Below are 24,217 nucleotides of genomic sequence, written 5' to 3' on the forward strand. Positions count from 1 at the left end.
CCCTTTTTCTTATCAGATAATAAGACTTTCTTCTGCCTTTCAATGTTCCATGGTTGATGCTCTCTTGCAAAGTCCAAACGGTCAGTTCTGTGGCATTTAAGGAGACGAGGCCTTTGAAGATGGTTTTTGTTTTTCAAACCTTTGAGTCTCAGATGCCATTTGATGGTTATAGGGCTGCAGTCGACACAAGTAACAGCCTTAATTTGGGTCGATCGGCCAGCCACTTATTTTGTTCCATGGACTGCCACGCCTGGCGGCAGCGCCGCATATGTTGCTCAACGGGGTCTATGGTGCTGGTCCAGACCAACACTGGGTGCTCACTTCCCTCCAACCAATGTTGCCACTCTTCTAAGGCCAGCTTTATAGCCAGACCATGATCTACTATTTTTCTTTAATTAAACAGTCCCTGATTGAACTGCTTCATATATGTGTGCAAGGAAAACAGCCTTGTTTAGTGACACAAACATTGTGACAGTTTATCAACCAGCAAGTGCTGCATTTGACTACTCACAAATTTACTGTTTTTTCACACATAAAAACGAATAAACCTGGCTGCAAATGTAGGCCTTTTAGACACAAAAGTTGTTAAAATTAAAATGGGCTTAAAAGTTCTCTCTCTATCCTAGTTTTATTCATTGAAACATGTATATTACCAACACGTAACAGATAGAAAGGTTTAAATACTAAAAGATTAATGCACTGTCCCCACTGTGGTATGAATTCAAGAAGTCTCAGGGTCTTCAATAATCCCATTATGACTCACATGTTGAAATCTACAAATAACTATCTCCAAAGTGAAGAAAACATTATGCCAGGAACTTACGTGAAAACTGTCAACATTTTACAGATTATCTCTTCAGCGATTTCAGTAATCATGCTTTTGTCCCTTTCTTTTGGCACTACTGCACAGACATTCACACACATATATCCTTCAACAGCTCAGTGGAGCTGAATTTCCATGGCAACACAGTACTAAAGAGATTTCCAAGTATCAGTGCCATGGCAAGAATTCAAAGAGGAAATGTTTATAAATGCAAACGTCTTTGGAGAGGGCAAATGAAATGGTAAATAAGGTCACAGAAGGTTTCAACTCAAGACAAAGGAGCAACTACCTGAGTTAATTAAATATGTATATATATATATATATATATATATATATATATATATATATATATGTAGAGAGAGAGAGAGAGAGAGAGAGAGATAGAGAGATATATATAGAGAGATATATATAGATATATACATATAAACACATTGTTCAGGTAATTGCCTCACCCCTCATATGACTACAACATGGAACTGAAAAAAGAGCTGAGAAGTTGTTGGGGTTTTTTTTTTATCAAAAACTGGAAACTAAAACAGTGTAAAGAGATGAAAATCAGTAAGACTGTAATTTTATGTACTTCATAATCCTAATAAAATCCTCATTTAATGTCTGATAAACATACATACTTTTTATTGAGAGCTTAATTTCCTCTCTGTATTGCAGCCTAATTAATGGTCAGTGTCTTTCAATGATGTTAACCATGTTACAATTGTTCACACAAGTCAAGAGTTATATACATGACATAAAATGACACAGCCATTTAGCATTGCCGCCTGTCAGGCAAGGCCCAGTGTCACTCAGTGTGTTTACAGTGAATCAAGACAAACAGTGCAAATAATCCACAGTGTCTTCAACTTAGGAAATCCTATGTTTGGGTCCTGCTTTCGGAAACCTGAAAGAATAATTCTAACAGTTTGCCAAACCTATCTGGTTTGGCAAACTCTGTTGCTGCAGCGAGACCAACTGGATTGGCACAAAAATGCTCCAGCGTTTTTCAAGGTGCTCTACTTCAGTGTATCACTGAAATCAAAGGTATGTTGCAGCCTCACCCTCCTGGTATTACTAATCCTCCGCCACCTCTGCTACCTCTCAGTGTCGTGGCCGCTTGCCTGCTTCCTTCCTCGCCGCCTCCTGAGCCTCGGAAGAATTCTCGGGAAAGTTGGACAAGACAGGAGGATTTCTGACTCAGTGTGCACTTGTTTTTCGCCAGCAGAGTCAAGACGTTTCTTCGGACAGGACAAAGATCTCCTTCATGGTAGAGCTGCTGACTACCCAGATAGCAAGGAGACATTGAAACAATGTTTAGTCAATATCAGGTGATTCTATTGAATCAACGTTGAAATCTGACGTTGACCTAATGTCACTCTTGCACCCTTTTTTAATATTGAAACAACGTCAGGTTTTGATATTGAATCAATGTTGAACGCTAACATTGATTCAACGTCAAATTTTCAAACACTGTTAATGTTGAAACAATGTCAGATTCTGATATTGAATCACTGAACTCTGATGTTGATTTTCCATCACTTTTGTACCCTTGGTTACTATTGAAACAATTGTACTTTAACAACTGTATCAATAACAAAGTAATTTATTATATTAAAAAAAGTTTCTTTGTTACATGTATTAGTTACAGATCACTTATGTTTTTTTAGTTTACTCGGGGATCGGGCTGGATATCGGGCATCCTGCACCACCCATGTGATCTGGAGCGTAGTGGAGACATTTCTGCACTGCTTGGGCAAAGCAGGGGCGGATCTAGAGAAATTTTCTTATGGTGGCATGAGGGTGGCAGAGAAACCAAATGGGGTGGCAAAATTAAAGCCTTTTTCCCCCAAACACATATGCAGGTGGTTACATATGGTTAAAATGATTCAAATGTAGTAAGTATACACGTTTTTCATATAAATATAGTCTATAACTTAATTATTGTCTGTAGCCCACATAATTAAACACTTTAGTTACATAAAACATGTAAGTTTTGATGTTATGTACTGTATAGCCTGTATAATAAATAAATATGTAGCCCAATAAGTATAAAATCTAGAAAGCTACACAACATGGGGCGGTTCATTTACGAACACAAGTCTAACTTAAGTTTCACACTGTTTTTTGTTAGAAAACAGTCACATTGTTACATGCTTAAATTACACAAAATGTCAGAAATCTGCACTGTCATGAACAAAAATTTAAACCTAATTTTTCATGACTTGTTGGATTAACCCACTGAGGTCTGAAATACAACCAGACATTTTTGACTTCTTTTGAGTTTACGTTTGTATTTCACCCTCAAATTGTTTCATTTTATTTTTTCCTCCTTGCCTTGTTTGGTATCATTCTTTTCAGCTCAAATGAATTTAGTTGTTTTTTCACTGACATACTGCATTAGTACTACTATTACTATTAATAGTACTATTACTGATCTGAAATCACACAAAGAACTTAAAATGCTAGTAGTATTTTTTACAGTAAAAAAACCCCCACAGACATGTTGAGTAAATTTTTATAACTTGAAATGAAAATATAAATTGTACATTTTGTAAACATATACAATTATTTATCTAAAAATGCAGCCAATACACTTGCGTTTTTTTTTCCATTTTGTACAACCATTTAAAAATATTACTAAAACCAAAATGAGAGAACAATCAGGTGTCGCAATAAGATGCCCCACAAATTATGTGTCACAGTAAAAAAAAAAAAAAAAGTTTGTCCACCAAAAGACAGAGGAGAACAGCACAGGGACAAACCTACAGGCCTGACAACAGGAGGTGTATCACTCCGCTGGTTTTCTACTTAGTGACAGTGTTTACACTGCAATGTGCCTTTGTGTTCATTAGTGCCCTCACTGACACATAAAACAAAACGACTACACAACAGAACAACTACACAAGACAACACAACACACTAAGTATACACTCCACACTAAACGTCACAAATCTCCCACATCTAAACTCTCTCTCTCTCTCTCTCTCTCTCTCTCGCTCTATCTCGCTGCCATTACCGTCACTCCCAAAACTTTCCCTCTTCCTAAACAACCAAATCCTATGTGTTGACTTTTTTAAAATTCGACATGGTACATTTTCGATAGGAAAGAGGTGGCTTTTTTTCCTTTCTTTACTGTTTTCGCGCTGTCCTTAGAAAACGCTTAAAACACACACACAAAAACGTGACGACAGTATTTAGAAAAAAGCGTGGCTTATATATATAATCATAACCCTGGATTTACCAGCCTGTAATTAAAATGTATATACTTTGAAGTGCGAACTTTCAATCTGGGCTGAAACAGAGACTCAGCGTGGCTGCAGCTTGTTGCTATGTCAGTTTAACATAGTCATGTGATTTGGAGGTGCAGCGTGTCCGTGGACCACAGAGAGTTAATAACACTCACCTTGCTTCCATTTCCAGAGTGTAACATCCAACCACCTGTGTAAAATCCGAAATTCCCATGGTGTTGTTCAAAATGTGCTCTGGCACAATCATAAGCATGGCTTGCTACTGAAAACAAGAAAAAAGCCGGTCCTGCTATGGGCTGAACCATTTGTTAATGGTGGAGGGGGGTAACACTATTCAATATATTCAGTTTTAGCATTTATATTCACTGTTGACTGTAACTACGCTCGAACTGTTAATGCTATTTTAATAAACAACACTGTCATATGCAAAACTTTGGTGGCACTTGGGGTGGCAAGGGATCATTTTAGGGTGGCACTTGCCACCCCATGCCACCCTTCTAGATCCGCCCCTGGGGCAAAGGCAAACTCAGAAACAGCGTTTACGCCCTCCTGCTGAGTCAGACCATCTAAGACACAAACAAACACAAAAAGAAGAAGAAGGAAAAAGGCCAAATTAGATCTTAAATATGAATAACCTCTTATCAATTGTCTTCAGCAGGGAGAAAGCATCTAAACTACTAGGCTGATTAATATGAAAGTCACAAGGCAGAAATCAGCAAACTGCTGCCTCACTTTGATTCTCAAAGAGTCATTAGCTGAAAAGCTCAAAGCCTAATTTTCTAGAGATAAAATGAATAAACCAAACCATTTACAGTGAAATGTATTTCTATTCCTATTTGTTGGATCTTCCAACGATAGCCTGCTGTTGTATATTCAAGCGGAACATACAGGAGAAGGCCATTTTTAAGCAGTTTAACCAAATTTGACAATTTCTAAAGTTCTGGGTTACAAAGGTCCCATAACCTTTAAGAACTTACCATTGCTTTATTTGCCTCCGGTCATTACAGTTCATCTCATCTATGTTGTTAAAAGGCTAATCCAGAGGCAATACCCCAGCATCAACAGGTTCAGTGCTGCAGGATTAATGGAGGGCTCTGAACTCCTCACTGAAGGCCCCGACTTCTCTGGTCAGCTCTTTCACCATGGTTGTAAGTTTTTGGAAGCCTGCATCTGTTGAAAAGAACAATAAAACAAAGAATACTGGCTTGTGATAAACTGGATAAGCATTGTGTAGGAGCCTACATGCAGTTTAGTTTGAAATGTATGCTTTTATTTTGATAGTGCAGAAGAAACAGGAAGTTGGGCGAGAGGAGAGTGGAGCCACATGGTTTTTTGACCTCGCAATCTCTCTTCATCCATTTTGAATTGAGCTTTATAAGTTTTCATAATTTGGAATTCTGTTGCTGTGTACCTGCTTGGACCTTTGAAGTAAATATTGAGAAACTATCAAGGACTGTTGTTTTTTTTGGATATGGAAAGAAGGACTAAGCGGAGCGTCAAGCTAAGGCACCATTCGCAGGAAACCTACATTAGTCAAAAAACCAGCTCTTCACGGATTAATGGAGTTTGAAAACGCCTGACTATAAAGAAAGAAGGAAATACCGAACCAAGGAAAAACTGAAGATGGAAAACAGTAAGTTTTAAATTGCCTTGCCCTTTTTTCAATTTGCTGAGGTGCATGTGTATTGATTGAGTTTGGAATTTTGCTGCCATGGATGAACAAAACAGTGGAAAAAGGATTGTAAAAATGACTGAGAAGGCTGTGGAAGACTGCAAGACTAGAAATGTCAATGCACGTAGACATAAGCTCTCCCAATTAACAGGCATGAAAAAAGAAATTGAGCAATTAATGGAAGATGATGCAAATGTTGACCTCGTTAAAAATAAATTACGAGTTGACTATAGCTCTTTGCAGCAAGACTTTACTAGCCTAAATTCTGACCTGCAACAACTTCTGAGTGAAGATGAATTTTTGGAAGATCAAAATAGTTGGTTTGATCCAAAGAACAAGTCCCTGAATGATTTCTTTTGGAAATGTGAAGGGTGGATGAATGAAGTCATGAAACGCTCTGAACAGAACAGAGAGGATGACATAGGAAAGCAGGCAGATAATAGGTCGGTATCATCAAAGTCGGCAAGCAAACGCTCCAGTAGATCTGGATCACAACGTGGAAGCATTTCCTCTACATCTTCCTCTATTAGATTAAAGGTAGAAATGGAGCGTGCTGCATTAAAGTCAAAGGCTGCAGCTCTGGAGAAGAGTTTGGCAATAGAAAAGAAAGAAGCGGATTGGTATGCAGAAATGAAAGGAAAGGAGGCTCAATTGCAGGCAGAAGAAAAACAAAGAGAGGCTGCAATAAAGGCTAAAAAGGAAATGCATGCTATGCAGACTGCCCTTGCTGAGTCAGATGCAAAACTGGAAGTTTTGCAAAAATATGCAGATACACAGCCAGACATGAGCATTTTTGCAGATGATGATCAGAATGGCTGAGATTAAAACCACATTCCACCCAACATCGCATTATGTCTCATCTGCACCCTACAACGACGACGATGTGCAGACACCAATGCAAGAAAGGACAGTGCCTGTGCCAAACACTCAAAGGGCTGGCGAACCAGTGCTTGATAGTTTGTGTCAAGCCATTTCTCAGCAAGTTAACGTCACTGAGTACCTGGTAAAGAATCACAAGGCATCTCTATTACCTGACATCTCCATTCCAACTTTCAACGGAGATCCACTTGAATACAACTCTTTTATCGGTTCCATTGAACATGGAATTGAAAGCTGTACTGATAATAATCGTGATCGTCTACAGTATTTGCTGCAGTACACGAGTGGACAACCCCATGAGTTGGTTAAAAGTTGCATCCACATGGAACCTTCAGTGGGTTATACAAGGGCGAAACAAATGCTCAAAGAGTTTTTTGGAGATGACTTTAAGATAGCTGAAGCCTACATAAAAGAGGCCTTAGATTGGCAGACAATTAAGCCAGAAGATGGCACTGCACTACAGTCCTTTGCATTGTTTCTCACCGGCTGCTACAATGCAATGACAGATGTTAATTACATGGAAGACTTGGATAATACGTCTAACCTAAGGGCATTAGCTAACAAGCTTCCTTACAAACTTAAAGAATCGTGGCGAAAGTATGCTTGTGACCTGCAAGACAAAAGGAAGAAAAGAGTTAAGTTCAAGGATTTTGTCAACTTTATCAATCAGCAAGTTAGGTACGTGCTACACCCACTTTATGGAAATATAAGGGAAAGTACTACAGGTATGAAGGACTCATTCACACAAAGAGCAAAGCCACAATACCCAGAGACATTCAAACCAAAGGAAGTGTTTACAACAGCCATCACTGACCCTCAAATGGAAAACAAGACAGAAAGTGCCAAACAAGTGCCATCAAAAACACGGACTGTCCCAGTGGATTCAAGCAGCAAACCTTGTGTTTATTGCAAGGGCGAGCAACACAACCTACAAATCTGCAGAAAGCTCAAGGACAAGCCTCATAAGGACAAGATTGAGTTTTTGAGAAGCATAGGACTGTGTTTCGCCTGTTTGAAACATGGTCACATGAGTAGCAGCTGCAAAGACAAGCTTCATTGTCAAGAATGCTCTCGACTGCATCCTACCCTGCTGCACATCACCAATAGGGACTCACAAGAAGAAACAACAAGGGAGACTGCTCAACAGTTTGTATCAAGTGCTCTTGTACAAACAACAGCAACTTTCAGCATGACTGGGGCCGGTAAGGAAGATTGTATTCTTCCAACCGTTCCAGTACGTGTCAAGGCCCAGAAAGGAACCAAGACAGTAACAACATATGCATTCTTAGATCAAGGCAGCTCAGCCACCTTTGTGACAGAGTCACTGATAAAACAACTGAACCTGAACGGACGAACGACGAAAATCTCACTCCGAACGATGGGAAATTAATCCGTTGTGAACACCTGCATTGTGACTGGACTGGAAGTCAGTAGTCTGGATGGTAGCCAGTTTATTAAACTTTCAGAGGTGTATGCACAAAACCACATTCCTGTAAGTAAAAACAATATCCCATGCCAGGAGGATGTTGACAGGTGGTCTCACCTGACGGAAGTGAAACTTCCCACTATCCAAGCGGATGTTGGATTACTCATAGGAGTGAATGTTCCCAAAGCCATGGAACCGCTTAAGGTGGTAAACAGCGTGGACAATGGACCCTACGCAGTGAGAACAATATTAGGTTGGACAGTAAATGGACCACTTAGGAGTGGAGGCGACGTGAGTGGGAGAAACAGATTGGCACAAGTGACTGTGAATAGGATATCAGTAGCCAGGTTGGAAGAGCTCTGGCAGCTACAGTTTAAGCAGGACTTTCCTGATGCGGGACAAGACGAAAGTCTTGAAATATCCAAGGAAGATTGTCAGTTTCTGAACATGGTGTCTCAGTCTGCAAAACTGGAGGATGGCCATTATAGTATTTGTCTTCCAGTGAGAAACAAGACACTGTGCTTGCCAAACAACAGAGAAGTCGCAATGCAACGTGCGCTGAACTTACAGAAAAGATTCACCAGAGATGTCAAGTTTTACGAGGAATATGCTGCATATATGGATGATATCCTAAAAAGGGGTTATGCGATCAAAATGAACAATGCTGAATGTAAGTCAATGGAGGGACGAACATGGTATTTGCCTCATCATGGAGTCAGACATCTAGTCAAGCAAAAGTTACGTGTTGTCTTCGACTGTGGGGCAAACTTTCAAAGAACATCGCTGAACCAGCATCTCTTGCAGGGACCGGATTTGACAAGCTCACTGGTGGGAGTCCTCCTGAGGTTTCAACAGGATACTGTGGCAGTAATGGCTGACACGGAGGCCATGTTCCACCAGGTCAGAGTTAGCAAAGAAGATACGGATCTCCTCAGGTTTCTTTGGTGGCCTGATGGGAATTACAAAGAGAAGCTTGCAGAACACAAAATGTTGGTCCACATCTTTGGTGCCACCTCTTCGCCAAGTGTTGCATCTTTTGCACTTCAGAAATGCGCTACTGATTTCGAAAGGGAATTTGGTCAAGAAGCTGCAAGGACAGTCAAGAAAAATTTTTTGTGGACGACTGTCCTAAGTCAATTGCAGAGGAAGATGCAGCAATCAACTTGTGTTCTGACTTGAGGAACATGTTGGCAAAAGGCGGATTTCGACTAACAAAATGGTCAAGCAACAGCAGAAAGGTGCTCAACTCAATTCCTGATGAAGAAAGAGCACAAGGATTTAAAGTTCTGAATCTGGACGAGAGTAATTTGCCGATGGACAGAGCATTGGGAATCCAGTGGTGTGCTGAATCGGATCAGTTCAAGTTCAAGATCAATCTTAAAGACAGACTAAACAGTAGAAGAGGACTGCTTTCCCTTCTCAGCTCCATCTTTGATCCACTGGGATTTGTTGCTCCGGTGATTCTGTGTGCAAAACAAATCTTGCACGATTTATGTCGGAGGAAATACGGCTGGGATGAACCCCTACCAGAGGAAGTCATTAAGAGCTGGAATAAGTGGGTTGCAGATTTGCAAAGGCTTGACGACTTTGGAGTAGACAGGAGCATCAAGTCAAAGCATTTCGGTGCACCAGTCTTTGCGCAGCTGCATCATTTTGCTGACACAAGCGAAGACACTTATGGAACAGCAAGCTACCTGTTGCTGCGCAATGCAAGTGGCGAGACTCAGTCCACCTTGGTAATGGCAAAGGCAAGGGTTGCACCTTTAAAGTGTCCAACCATCCCACGAATGGAATTGATTGCCGCAACAGTTGCAGTGAAGATGGATAAACTTCTAAAGAAGGAACTAGAAGTAGAACTGCATGAATCTGTTTTTTGGACAGATAGCTGTGCTAAAGTACTTGAATAGTGAAGGCACAAGATTCAAGACCTTTGTTTCTAACAGGATCTCAGTAATCTTGAGCCATTCTCACATTTGGCAGTGGAGATATGTCAATACCACTTTGAACCCAGCAGATCATGTAGATCTGTCTAGAGGACAGACTGTTGCAGCATTCTTAAAATGTGGCAATTGGCTTTCGGGACCAAGTTTCCTATTCTGCTCAGAAGATCAGTGGCCCAAGAATCCAGATGCCAGAATGCTGGATTTTGATGACTTAGAGGTCAAAAGAGAAGCTCAGACACATGTCATTCAGATGCAAAGGCTCAAAGGCTCAGTAGACCAGCTGATGAATCACTACTCATCCTGGACAAAGCTAAAGCGTGCTGTAGCCTGGTTCATGAAACTGAAGAGTTTGCTCAAGGAATTAATAGCAAAGAGAAAAGAAGCAAGCACAATGAGTGAGGAAATCAGGATGAGCCAATTCAAGAAAACTTTCAAGGGAAAAAATCTAACCTGCGATGATTTGGCTGAAGCAGAAATGGAAATTGTAAAGTACTGTCAGAAGCAAAGTTTTGAACAGGACTTGGCAATGCTGAAAGAACATGAAAGGGTGAAGAAAAGTAGCTCTCTCTACAAGTTGACTCCAGTACTGCAAGATGGAGTCATAAGAGTTGGAGGAAGGTTGAGTCGAGCAGCGATGCCAGATGATGCTAAGCAGCAAGTCATCTTGCCAAAAGAGTCACATATCACACAGCTTGTGTTGAGACCTATCCATGATGTTACAGCTCACGCTGGACGGAATCACATGTTGGCTCATCTGCGTCAAAAATTCTGGATCCCTGGAGCAAATGGAGCCATTAGAAGGTTCTTGTCAAAATGTGTCACCTCTAAAAGGCTACACAGAAGTACTGGCAAACAAATAATGGCAGATTTACCAAAATGCAGGATCCTGGCTGATGACCCGCCGTTCACCAAAGTAGGTGTTGACTACTTTGGTCCATTCCTGGTAAAAAGGGGAAGAAGTCAAGTAAAGAGATATGGTGTCATTTTCACATGTCTTACCACAAGAGCTGTACATCTGGAGGTTATATCTTCGCTTGACACTGATGCGTGTCTCAACGCCATCAGAAGATTCCTTGCCAGAAGAGGACAAGGTAAAGAGATGTACTCGGATAATGGAACCAACTTCCGATCAGCTAACAGTGAGTTAAAGAAAGCAATTAAAGAATGGAACTCCAGTATGATCGTAAAATCACTGCAGTAAAGGGGGATCCAATGGCATTTCAATCCACCAGCAGGATCTCACCATGGAGGAAGCTGGGAGAGACTCATCCGCTCAGTGAGAAAAATTTTGAATGTCACAGTAAAAGAACAACTGTTGGATGAAGAAGGTCTCCACACCTTACTGTGTGAAGCTGAGGCTATTATAAACAGCAGGCCTATTACAAAGGAATCTTCAGATCCCAATGACCTGGAAGCTTTAACACCCAACCATCTCCTGTTACTGAAGGTTAAACCAGAATTACCCCCAGGAATCTTCAGCAAGGATGCCCAATGTGTAAATCGCAGGTGGAGACAAATCCAATATCTTGCAGACATTTTTTGGAAACGCTGGTGCAAGGAATACCTCATGCAGCTCCAAGAGCGTCAACGATGGACTACACCTAAGAGAAATTTCCATGTTGGTGATGTTGTGCTGATCGTAGATGACACAGCACCCAGAAATTCATGGCCACTAGGAAGAATCGTAGAGATCTTTCCTGACCAGAAAGGTCTGGTGCGTCAGGTGAAAGTAAAGACCAAGACCAATGAGCTTTGTCGACCAGTTACAAAGCTGTGCCTTTTGCAAGAAGCCGAAGATAATTGATGCACTCTTCGAAAGTCAAGAACTAGTTTCCTCTGAGTGGAGGAAAGTGAAAGAAGATTTCTTTAAGATAGTTGAAGTTCAATTAAGTAATGTAGCCATAGACCTTTTAATTTAAGTTAAAGATTTTGGAGTAATTGTTTCAAAGACATTGATAACAATTAGGGGCCGGTAATGTAGGAGCCTACATGCAGTTTAGTTTGAAATGTATGCTTTTATTTTGATAGTGCAGAAGAAACAGGAAGTTGGGCGAGAGGAGAGTGGAGCCACATGGTTTTTTGACCTCGCAATCTCTCTTCATCCATTTTGAATTGAGCTTTATAAGTTTTCATAATTTGGAATTCTGTTGCTGTGTACCTGCTTGGACCTTTGAAGTAAATATTGAGAAACTATCAAGGACTGTTGTTTTTTTTGGATATGGAAAGACGGACTAAGCGGAGCGTCAAGCTAAGGCTCCATTCGCAGGAAACCTACACATTGTGATGAGAAAAACAACTATATCCCATAAGTGATGGCTTCACATTTTTCATTCAGGTTTAAGTAGTTCAATGTGTTAAAACTGTTTACAATTTAGCCTTTGACATATAAATGAAATCCTGTGTAAAATGTCAAAGTACAACATTTTAGAACTTGCCTCAGACTCTCTGGAATCTAAAAAAGCAAAATATGATGATATTCAGCAGCATAAATTAGTGTTTTGAAGCTAAGATTACAATGACATTGTGATGCAGCTCATTGTTTCAAAGCATACCATCGTTAGAAGGCACTGAACGTAGACTATTTGCTGGGGAGGTTGCATGGCTGTGTAAGTAGGTTGGCGAAAGGAGCCGGTAGCTGGCCGGGGCATCATGATGGGTGCTAGTAGTGGGTTGGGGGGCAGACTGCAGAGTGGTGGAGCCCGTTTAGAAAAATGTTTAAAAAATTACATACAACTCGTCTACAAAGGTTCCTGTTCTCTCACACACATATATGCGCACACACACACACACTAAACGTTACATTATTACCTGGTACTTTCACACGTGGGGGCTGGGGAAAATTTGGTCGAAAAGAAAAGACCAGTATTGAACTGCATTGTGTTTTTTGCTTATTTTGCCTTAAGTTACAGTAAAATTTACAACATCACACAAAAATGGTTAAAAACTAACAAAAATTTAAAGACACGAGTATCTTACTTGTTTATGGTTGGATTGTACTTTACTGATCTGAAATGAGAAAATGAAAAAAAAAAAAACAAAGTCAATAAAAAGAGGAAAAACATGATATTCAAGATAAGTTCCAGGTAGGGAACATTCATTATTAAAGTCACGGAAACGGAAAGTCACGTGGGCATGTCACGTGATCATTCGGTCTCAGGCAATGACTGTAGAAAACATGGACGACGCGACAGTTCCCCAAAAATGAAGCCAAAACGTCTCTATCGCCCCCTGGTGTCTGGCTGCAGTACACTGTAAAAAAGAAAATGTTGAGAAAACGTAAAATTTCAAGGCAACATGATGCAAGAGATTTTTGAGTTTTCTCAACTTTTGCCAACTGTTGTTGACTCAACTAAGATTTACAAGTTCTGCCAACTTGGATCTTCTTGTTCACCTAATTAGGATAATCCTGGAAGTCTAACGAAGAAATTCTGGTTTCAATGCCATGTATTTCTGCCTTCACCAAACACAGATATTCTTGTTGAGTAATCATACAATTCTTACTCCAGTGAGTTGAAAATTTACCTATATAAACAAAGGAAAATGTATGTTGTTATTATACTTGAAAAAACACTTAATAAATAGATATAGAATAAAACAAAGCACAATTCAATGTTATCTAAAAGCTTATTTATTTTGTTCAACAGTCTTTTCAGTACATTTCAGAATGTCATGGGTAGTAGGGTGAATTTCTGTTAAAAAAAAACAAAAAGAAAGAAAGAAAAGAAATAAACAAACAAAAACGTGTTGCCAGTTTCTTTTGGGTGCTTTGAGCACCCCAGCAGAGACGTTAAAATTCTAGAGTCCAGAACCAAAAAAGAAAAGTGTCCAGCAACTTAATAATTCATGCACACACACCCTGACCGTCTTGTAAAAGCTGAACATAACTATTGCACATTAAATAGGGTAGTGCTACAAACGATTGCCTATGCACCCAGACATTGACATTTTACACAGGCTTACTATGATGAACTATGGAAGTTAAAAGTTCTTAGAAATGTTACCATCAATGAAGAGGAAACTAACACTATAACAAATCTTTTAAAATACTACAAGACAAATTTTCACCATATATTCTCAACAATACAGATTCATCTGACTAAAATTTACATTTCGAATAATGATTTATCCACTTCACCTTCATATTGTCCGACCAGGCCAAAATAAGATGGCCTGAATTGCTTCAAAGGTAAAACTCATCTGCTTTGGATAATCAATGTCGAGGGCATACAGAAGGCCAAAGAGGTGTGCCAGGGCAGTAGAGAGATCTGGAATGTTATGTAGCATGATGTCCCCTTCCAACACAACTGCATGTTCTCGCACAGACGTATCAGCATCGTCATCTTGTAGGATGGTGAGGATGGCAACTGATGCACCGTTCAACACTGGTTCCAAAATGTCAGTGTCCTGAAGAAAAGTAAAATATGAATTATTGAAAGCTAAGAAAAACTAAAGACAAAACAAATTTCTAAAGATTTTAACTTTAACCTCTATACCATGCTGGTCGTTTGACCCATGGAGGTTTTAAGAAGAAAAAGCTTATTTTCTTTTAATTAATGCCACCTTGTGAGTTTTGTACAAAAATATTTTCTGCTATGGAACAACCACTAACAATGCCCAGCTGCTGCTCAGCAGAAAAAAAGGAGTGAGAGTTATGACAACTGCAATCCCCACTATAAAATTATCTGGACTGCACTGAGAAAGTGTACATTTCCATTTTGGATAAACTCATCCTTTAAAAACATCTCATAGCAATTAGTTTTACTTGCATTACTTTTTTGTACTTACTAAGCACTTCAGGAAAACCTCTGTTGCATCTTCTCTTGAGGAAAATGGGCAGGCCTCTCAGTGCCCGTTGGACACAGTGTTGGATGTCTAAAGAGTATTCAGTGGAAAACAAGAATTCCAATTAGTGAAGTAACATGGTGTACTATACACAATGCAAAATCAGAACTCTCATAGTAATGAAAGTAAAGCACAGGTCAGACCCAGCAACACGCAAAACGTACAACCCCCCCCCCCAAAAAAACAACAACAACACCATGTTAACAATTTTACTTTCGTTTTACAAATTAAATAAAAATACTGCCAAATAAGAATAAAGCAATGACTCATGACATTCATTTTTACTGACATATCCACTGATGTGTTTTGTTTGAAGCCAACATCTTTTTCAGTTTCTGTTAAGAGAAAAGTATACTCTCTTCTAAAAATGTCAGATAAAGGAGCACTTCACTCACCTGTTCATCAAGTTTATCCAGGAGGTCTTCCATCTCCTCACCAAGAGCTCCCTTCTTAGACCAGTACAGTTTCAGCAGGCCAGGCACAACTTTGTCAAGTGATTGAAGGTCCCCAGGAGGTCTTTGCTTGTGATCCGATGAAATTTTCAGATATCTAAACAATACATTCACCAAAATATTGTCATTTATTCAGCACAGAAAATTCCTGGGTAGCTGTCTTGGACAGTCTGCACCATGTTATATCCCTGACTGTGTTATCAACAGCAAAACCTACTTCAAAAATCTCTCATGAATACGTCTTTTGCACAGGAATAGAAACACCCCCCACAAAACCCAGTATCAATATGAAAATACATATTATGTTCTAAGTTGCACCAAAATATGTGACCAATCAGATTCTGTGACCTGCCTTAGTATTCTTTCCCTAACAATCTCAGACTATAGAAGTCCTATTTCTAGCACAAAAAGAAAAAAAATACATGCTAAGTCAAAATTATGAGATTGCCTTTCTGTTTCACAATTTCGATTTAGCATGGGGACTCTTGTACTGGCAGAAATGTTCAGGGTAAGGATTTCAATATAACACTGGCAAGGGCCTTGACTGGAGTGGTAGCACAAGATAATAAAGTTGGCCAATGCATTACCCCAGCAAATACCGTACTGCTTCAATATAAGTATAAATCATGCCCAATTTGAATAATAATTAAATTATAAATAAATTAGGACAGTCTTACCTCCTCAGACCAAAACAGCGCAGGTCATCTCTCCTGGACCTCAGATACCATAGGCTGACACTCCACGACCTCTCTCCGCCTGAGAGAAAATGTTTGCAATAATAAAACATTTCAATATAATGTAGAAAAAAAAATCGAGAAAAAAGTTACGGATCGGACTCCCCGATCCTTACTGCGCATGTGCAAAGTCGGATCGTACAGATCGCGTCTACCCGTGGAATTGTACATAGAATCAATACTCCACCAACAAAAAGGCTCTCAAAACAATACAATACTTTCCACAGCTTTGAAGGATAGGTCAGGTGTATCCTTCGTGGCCCACCCTATGCCAGAATTCATAGCGCGGCCCAGCCGATTCTAGTTTCAAACAATGGCGGCAGCCACTTAGTTTTAATATTACTCTTATTACTCTTTCTGGGTCACAAAGTAAACTTTTAAGGTATTTTCAGGCGAGAATGTAGCTGTGTAAATTTCAAATATCTGCTCAGTTTATTAAGACAACACATTTTTGCAAAAATGCTTCTACGTTTTCGGAGACGTCTGTTACCACCAGCTTCGATAGCTAGCTGGGGATTCAAGGCTCGCTAGAGCAGCGAGAGCAGCGAACTCCTGGCATATCATTTTCAACCCCCCGCGCGGTCCTTCGCTAGCTTAAACATGATATATAAGTCCCTTAGATGACTTAAATATGTTATTGTTTGGCATTTTTTCAGTGCTTTACTCGTTCCACCCTCCTGGGTCCTCAGGAGGATGCAGCCTAGCGCTTGTAGAAAATCCTAATAACAGATGTCGTTAGCTTACCTGCTAGGGCAAATGGCCGGCAGCTCCCGCACCTGTCCAAAAAATGGTCAAATAATACACTCCAACTTCAGACCAGGTAAAATCCGTAATGGTCGAAAAATTGTAATTTTCATCCAACTTTGGCCACGTTTGTTCAAAGTTTCTTAGCAGGTTTTCAGTTCAGAACACATGGACAAACCACTATCACACAGTCTGCTCAGACTCGTTTGGTCTAGTTCAAACTTATTCAGACCACGACGTGTGCCAGTCACCTACGGGGTTTCCCACCGGTTCCCAACTTGACTCAAAAAATCTACTCAAAAGTTGATAATCTTTGTTATACTCGCTAGAAAATCTTAGTTAGGACAACAATGGAAGAAATTTGTTGGGCAGACAAGCTAATTTAGGTTGTAAATGGAAAGTTTTATTTCTAAGTCAGTTTAATTTGAAAACTTTACTCAAATCAACAATTACTAGTTATCGTTTTTACAGTGTATAGGTCATAAACCCCGCCTCCTCCATGTTAGCGGATGGGACTGGGGTCAGACTAGAATAAATTTATTCTCCTCAGATAATTTTTTTCCAAAGATTCTTTCTTTTGTTATCAATAGTTCTCATCACGCTGATTGATGTCCAAGGGGTCTCCTCTCCCATAAGTTTGATTCTAATTCCTACCGCGGCGATGTTAAATTGGGGTGAAACTTCATCATAACAGCTTTGACTGGCAGCTGCAGTCACGGAGAATCTTGCGTATCTCTGTTTGGGAATAGCAGATAGAGCGTAGGCTCTGAGAGGAGGGCCAGTGTTTACGTTACGAAAACACGGACTATTTTAACCTGACAGCCTGAGGTGCTCTTCAGTAAACTGGACTACCCGGCAGAAGGACCCGAGACCCCGCTGCACTTTTTCGGTAAGCTAAACGTGTTTGTAAGCTAATCCGTAACTACAGTCCTTAGCTAGGTCCTGAGACCTAGCTAGCTAAGATGAGCACTCTGCTGTCGGGGTTCGTTTAGCTAATCTGTGCAGGTGAATGAATTTACCCTGACGAAAGAAATCAAGAGAAGCCCCGGGCTACTCAATCACTAATTACTGTTACTGTACTTTTATTACAAGTATTATACTGTAAAACCAACAGGCTGGACTCTGTTTCAGCTCCTGTGCAGAGCTGATTATTAAATATGTGCAAACAACAGCATGTTTTCAGTTACTTGCCACATCTGTAAAGACAGTAACACCATTTTTTTTTTTTTTTTTGTTAAAAAGCTTGTACTTCAGTAACTCATCATTAATCAGTAACTATGGATTAAAATACTGTACTGTACTGTAATACTGAAAAAAAATGTAAGACAAGAATTTCAGATCCTGAGTGTGTGAGAACAGAGAAGGATCAGCTTTATTTCAATTTTGAGGGATAAAATTTATATTTGAGTTTGATGGTTCTGTTCTCTTTGTGATTACAGGAGCTGCCCTCAGATTCAGACCTCAGCACCACCCAGTGACAGCAGACAGATCATCCAACATGTTCACATGTTAACTGGAAATGAACTGATGAAAACAGTACAAAGGTTAAAGTACCACACGTGCTGTAGTGAAAACTGCAGCTGTTTTATTGATAAAGTTGAAGACAAAAGAGGATTAATCACCCATTAACTGTGTCACTATATATCAGCATTAACAGGACCTCAGTTTGGTGTTTCAGAAAGCTGCTGATCTCAGACCTGCACAGCTTCCGTTTTAAACACTTGATGTACTCAGCTGCATGAAGAGCATATGAGATTTTCTCTAACACAATTAAATAAAACCTGATGAAGGTCAAAGGTCGTCACTTGTATGTTGAACTACAAACTTGTGATCTGGAATTCTTTCACAGTTTTTTACAGATAGTGTGTTATTTACCATAAAGTAATTCAGAGTTATTCATACCAGAGTAACCAGAGGATAATATATTTTTAAATATATAACTTTCTACAAGACTGAATATAATATCTTTATGTAAAAGTCCGGAGCCTCTGGGGAGTATCCGAGTATTTATAACATTACACAAACCAAAGGTCTCCATCACAGTGTTCATGAAATGCTGGGTTTATCCATCTCCTGGATCGGGCCTACGGAGGAGTGCTGAAGATTTCCCTGTGAGGGAGCTGCTGGTGAAGATCATGAGTCCTGCTTGATCAATGCGATGAGCTTCAGTGTTCCTGGTGTTTCTTAAATGAAGCCTCTCTCAGTGGGTCAACAGAACTTCTGGCACAGGACAGCAGTGATGAAAGAAAGGGAAGAAGTTTCTCCAAACCTCTGGCCCCAGGAAACCCAGCTTGGTCCTCATGGTCTCCCTCACTAGTTTCTCTCCAGGGTGAATGTAGCTGTTGATAAAATAGGGACTCTATTATTAAATGAAAAGAACAAATTAGACTACACTACTGAAACGTTCTGCTGATGTTTTTAAAGTTTCCATGTTACCAGGCTGTAGAGGGTTCTGAAGATTTAAACAGTTTTAGATCCATTACACTCCCAGTCTTATGTTAAAATCTCAAAGGACAGCATTATATTTTTGATATTAACAGTAACTCTGGGCGTCTGTAGAGTGTGCAGATGATCATCGCTGTCTAAAAATGGATAACAAAACCTAAGAAGTGCTGAATCCTTCAATAATACAGACTATTAATAACAGGTGTGTAGCATCGCTAACTAGCTAGCAACGAGCCTCCAACACAGTGCATATGCTAGCGGCTAATCTAGCAAACGAATTAACAACAGAGTGATTTTAGAACTATAAGATGATAAGCTGTGTGTCTTTTTTTTTTATAACAGTGACATTGTTGTATTTACCTTAATTAAACGAGTCGTCAGTCGCGGTAAACCAGCAAAAAACTGGAGCTACGTAAAAAGTGTAGGGGGGCGTGTTTGCGGTCACGTCCAGCGGGTGTGTGGGCGGGAGCGTTACACAGTCGCTCCACCTCAAGTCACTACTGCGCAGACTCTGGCTGTGTCCGAATTCAGGGGAAGGATGCTTAAAATGCCATATTTGGAGGCAATGACGTCACAGCGACGCGACGAGGACTGTCCGAATTCAAAGAGCACTCAAAATGTGGCGACAAATGTGTCCTACTTTTCCGCGAATTTGAGGGTTAGTCGTGTCCGAATTCAGGGGAAGGATGCGCCAATGCCATTTTTGGAGGCAATGACGTCACGGCGACGCAACGAAGGCTGTCCGAATTCAAAGAGTACTCAAAATGTGGCGACAAATGCGTCCTACTTTGCCCTGAATTCTAAGGATGGTCCGATGTATCCTTCATGTCCTACTATATTGCGGGTAATAGAGGAGATTTGTTTCTGATAACGATGGTGGTCGAAGCAGGAGAGGAAAACACTTTCAAATGTAAGTATATGAAAATCTGCTTGTACAAAAGTTAAATTGTTATAGCGGTCATTTTGTTAAGCTTTGGGCATCTGCATAGACATGTTTCTTTTCTTTAAATTAACCGTAAACCAGCTTGTATCGGGGGTCCCGCGATTTATCATGTATTGCCGCTTACATACAGCTAATTTTGATTTTTTCGAATTGGTGATATGTTGTGGGGAACAAAGACCAAACGGCTTAATTTATTAAAACGAGGAGAAAACGATCACCTCTTCACTGGGGTGAAGAATTGGGCCGCTACGGCGTGGAGGTACAAGAATAAATCAATTTACACATCATATTCATATGAGTGCGGTCCTATTAACCCTCATGCTGTACAGCAGCGGTCCCCAACCTTTTTTGCGCCACAGACCAGTTTATGTCAGACACGGAGCCTTTAAGGTATCGCGGATAAATACAACCACATAAAATGATCCGACCAAGACAAAAACTGTGGTATTTTGTAAATATAATAATAAACGTGAATGTACTGTGTAATTGTGTAACTTTATTAGCAGCGTCCTCCTGAAAATGCGCCAATATTGACAGTAACATCTTCCTCTCTGCCGCTTAATGCTCTCTGGTCGCTATGGTAACGTGTAAATATTTCTTTCAAAATAAGACACACCACTACAACAAAGAAAAAGACTCAGGGAAACCGAGTTAACGAGAAAAACCCTGAAAACCATAAATTTCACACCGGAGCCTTAACTCTCGTGGCCCGGTACCAAACGACTCACGGACCGCTGCTGTACAGAACCTGTGATGTCCAGACGGTATTCCTCTGGTGTTCTGCTGTGAAAACCTTTGGGCTTAGGGATTAACATAGTTGCTATGGTGTCCTTTCTTCTCTTATTTGTTGTGTGTGATCAGGACAATTCTGGAGAGGATGGGCCTGCAGGGGAAAGTCACCCCCTTTCAGGCCAGAAGACATGAGATAACTTTAAAGAATACAAAGTACGTATGTGTGTTATCAAGAAGATAATTCTTAAGAACACAAGTTAATAAATGTGCAATTACTAAGAGTTGTTGTGGTGTTTTTATTTGCCTGCTGTCATTTTTGATTTCCTCTGCCTTTAGGATTGCAAGTCTCCAGGCTCAGGAGAGGGGGTCAGTGGGAAGCCCACTGCTGCTACTTGGCCCTGGTTTGCCCTCATGGATGAGGTGATAGGACAGATGCCTTCCATTAAGCCTCCTGTCCTAATTTCCTCTCTCCCTGAGGACACTCCAGGGCCAAGCACAGCAGTGGGTGACCAAAACGACAGCGATGACGAAGCGGCTCAGCCACCTACGACAGGGAGAAAGAGGAAAAGAGACAGGGATGATGAGCTGCTAGACCTCATCAGAGAGGACATGAGGCAGCAAAGAGAGGCTGAGGAGAGGAGAGCAGGGAGAGGACGGACAGACTGTTTTCACTTCTAGAAAGATTAGTTCCCAAATGAGTTATGTATTGAGAAATTTATTTATTTGAATAAATTTGTTACATTGTTATATGTGTTGCATTAGTTTAAAGGTTTTATGTTATTAATAAATTGATTCAAACAAACAGTAATTGTCACTGAACTCAATTTGATTTACAGGCATTTGTAACACGTATGAACATAACGCTAACTTTGAACAATATTACATGGATATTTATTTGATAGCAATAAAGTAAATAACAACAACAATTAAAGAAGAATATTTCAAATACACAGTATGTAAAGATGGAAAAACAATATTTTCAGTTGTTCACACAGGATTAACCTGAGTGACCTGTTCCTGGACCGTTTCTTGAACAACTGTAATAGATTACAGGAAGTCTCTGGCAGTGTTGCTGAATCTGCCCGAGCAAGATCAGACGTGGATGAGCTGCTGCAACGGAGACCTGCGGTTTGTCTTTTCTGGTTGGCGAGTGGAGAATCACAAAGGGTGGTCTGCAAAGAGAGCTTTAGAATGCTTCCTCCCACTGTCCACTGCATCGTCCATCCACAGGGTTTGCAGGGCTGGCTAACTCATGGCTGCCACACCATTAAGATGTTTACAGAGATATGCAAGCAGGAGATGGTGGATGCTATATTATTAGTATAATACTTGTAACTCTGTAGCAGACAACAGTTTGATAAAGTGCTATGAAAAAAAACAAACAAACAAAAGATTAGATTCTATACGTTTCAAAGATATTTAGTTTATATATTTTATATGATACAGTACATGTGTGAGAATGACCGATGTTGTGGCAAAAAATGATCGTCTGCCAAAAACTGGTTTCCGGTTTTTGCCCTAAACTGATTGCTCGTATTTAACCTGCTATGAATAACTTGTTGGTCTATAATACGTGAAACATGTCAAATGTGTCCCTCATAAGTGATATCAAGTCACCTGCCACCAGCAACATTCCTGTAACAAGGTAGAAGCTGCAATCAGTTTTTGGCAGTGACTTTTATATATCCTTTATTTATCCAGTTAAAAAAAATAATCTTATTGACATTAGAAATTTATTTTTTAAGAGTAATCTGGCCAAGAGGACAGCAGACAGCGCAACAAATATATCAATTGTACCTACATTATAACCAGAGTTATAAAGATACTTGAACAACAGGTAATTATTGTATATATAAAACCCCTTTGTAAACCATGTTCACCGAAGTCTATTTACCAACATACATAAAGATATTACACATATTAAACTCGGAAACATTGGAAATCAGTTTTGGCAGGCGAACACTTTTTTGGCACAACGCTGGCAATAATTCAATTATCCGTGTAATTAGCTAAGTAATTCCTAAATGCGTGTAGATTAAAGGAAATTATTTTACCTGGACATGTTTGTCTCTGATGAGCCTAAGATACAAAACGTGCGGGCGACGACGATAAGGTTTTTCTAGCTCCTCGAGAAATAAAATTGTCCAAACAACGGAGCGACATTTCTGGGTCCATTTTAAAGTTTTCGCGCTGTGGCGCTAGCGTCCAGAAAAACACGCAAGTAAGGGCGGAGTTGAAGGCTAGGAGGTTGTCCACAGCCCATCTGTTATGTTGGATACTCATTGTTTGTTCAATAAAGTTTCTATGGAGAAAAAAGGGGGCTGTCCAAGCCGCTCACTTCCTGACTACCCGTCCGTCTAAGGACACTACCTTGTGACGTAGGTAGGTAGTGTCCTTATGAGCATCCTTCCCCTGAATTCGGACACAGCCTCTGGCTCCAAAAAAGCAAGATGGCAGCCTCCACAAGCGGGGTACTTTGGCTTCATTTTTGCACAATGGGAGGAGGCGCCGTCGCGTCCTCCATGTTTTCTACAGTCATTAGTCTCAGGCAACTCTTTCACGTGTTTATAAATGGAAGCGGGTGCGGTCAAATCTTCAAATGTAACACACGCATTGTACACATTTGTATAGGCTACTTTACATTTCTGTATCATATTGCACACATTTGTAAATCGTTTGAGGGAATTAACTCTGCATACAGCAGCCATAGAGCGAGAGTCGGGGTGCACGGTGGCAAGCCGACCACAGGGCTAACAAAAGCACTCTCGTAGCTTTACAAGGGAAAGACATGAATGTATGTCATGAAAATGTTTTCTTTGTACAGAGTTGGTATTCTCTGTGAAATGTATACTTTTCTCCTTCTGTTTAAGTTAGCTTTAGTAATATCATACATAAGTCGACCTTCAAATAACAAATAACTAAATTCTTACACTCTTACCTGATACAGCCGAGAGTGCCGTGCAGGAGCTCCTACTGTCTTCTCCAGTGTTCTGACAAAACGTCTGGTCAACTCTGCTGAGCTTAAATGGAATTCCCCACTGCCTGATGGGATGTACCACTGTGAGAGGGGTGCTATGGAATAGTCCATGTGGTAGCAGCTTTAATTTCCCGCTCAACCGTAAATCAATGGTTTTTCAACATGATTGTTGTCACATTGTCAACTATAAATAGATCAACAATCAACGATAACAGAACAACAGTGAATCAATGTTATTTCAATGTCAATGTCAGGTTTCATCAGTATTTTAATGTTGTTTCAACATTGATTTTGCATTGACATTTCAATCCTGACGATTCTGATGGATCAGATGAAAAATCAACATCAGTTCAATGTCTCCTTGCT

The 24,217-nt window shown here is 40.1% G+C and overlaps 2 long non-coding RNA genes across 2 annotated transcripts; both read right to left on the reverse strand.

Annotated features, from left to right (window-relative positions):
• Nucleotides 1-1,370: 1,370 nt before the first annotated feature.
• LOC112847943 (uncharacterized) lies at nt 1,371-24,217 on the reverse strand. Its single transcript, XR_003221787.1, has 6 exons — nt 23,813-24,217; nt 12,959-12,988; nt 12,791-12,812; nt 12,535-12,664; nt 5,040-5,232; nt 1,371-2,094 (listed from the first exon to the last, which is right to left on the reverse strand). It is a non-coding gene; the product is annotated as an uncharacterized LOC112847943 (long non-coding RNA).
• Nucleotides 13,864-17,041, reverse strand: LOC109200060 (uncharacterized). Its single transcript, XR_002060272.2, has 5 exons — nt 16,755-17,041; nt 15,954-16,032; nt 15,220-15,373; nt 14,768-14,854; nt 13,864-14,386 (listed from the first exon to the last, which is right to left on the reverse strand). It is a non-coding gene; the product is annotated as an uncharacterized LOC109200060 (long non-coding RNA).

Source organism: Oreochromis niloticus, linkage group LG9, assembly GCF_001858045.2.
Source record: "Oreochromis niloticus isolate F11D_XX linkage group LG9, O_niloticus_UMD_NMBU, whole genome shotgun sequence".
Classification (NCBI taxonomy): domain Eukaryota; kingdom Metazoa; phylum Chordata; class Actinopteri; order Cichliformes; family Cichlidae; genus Oreochromis; species Oreochromis niloticus.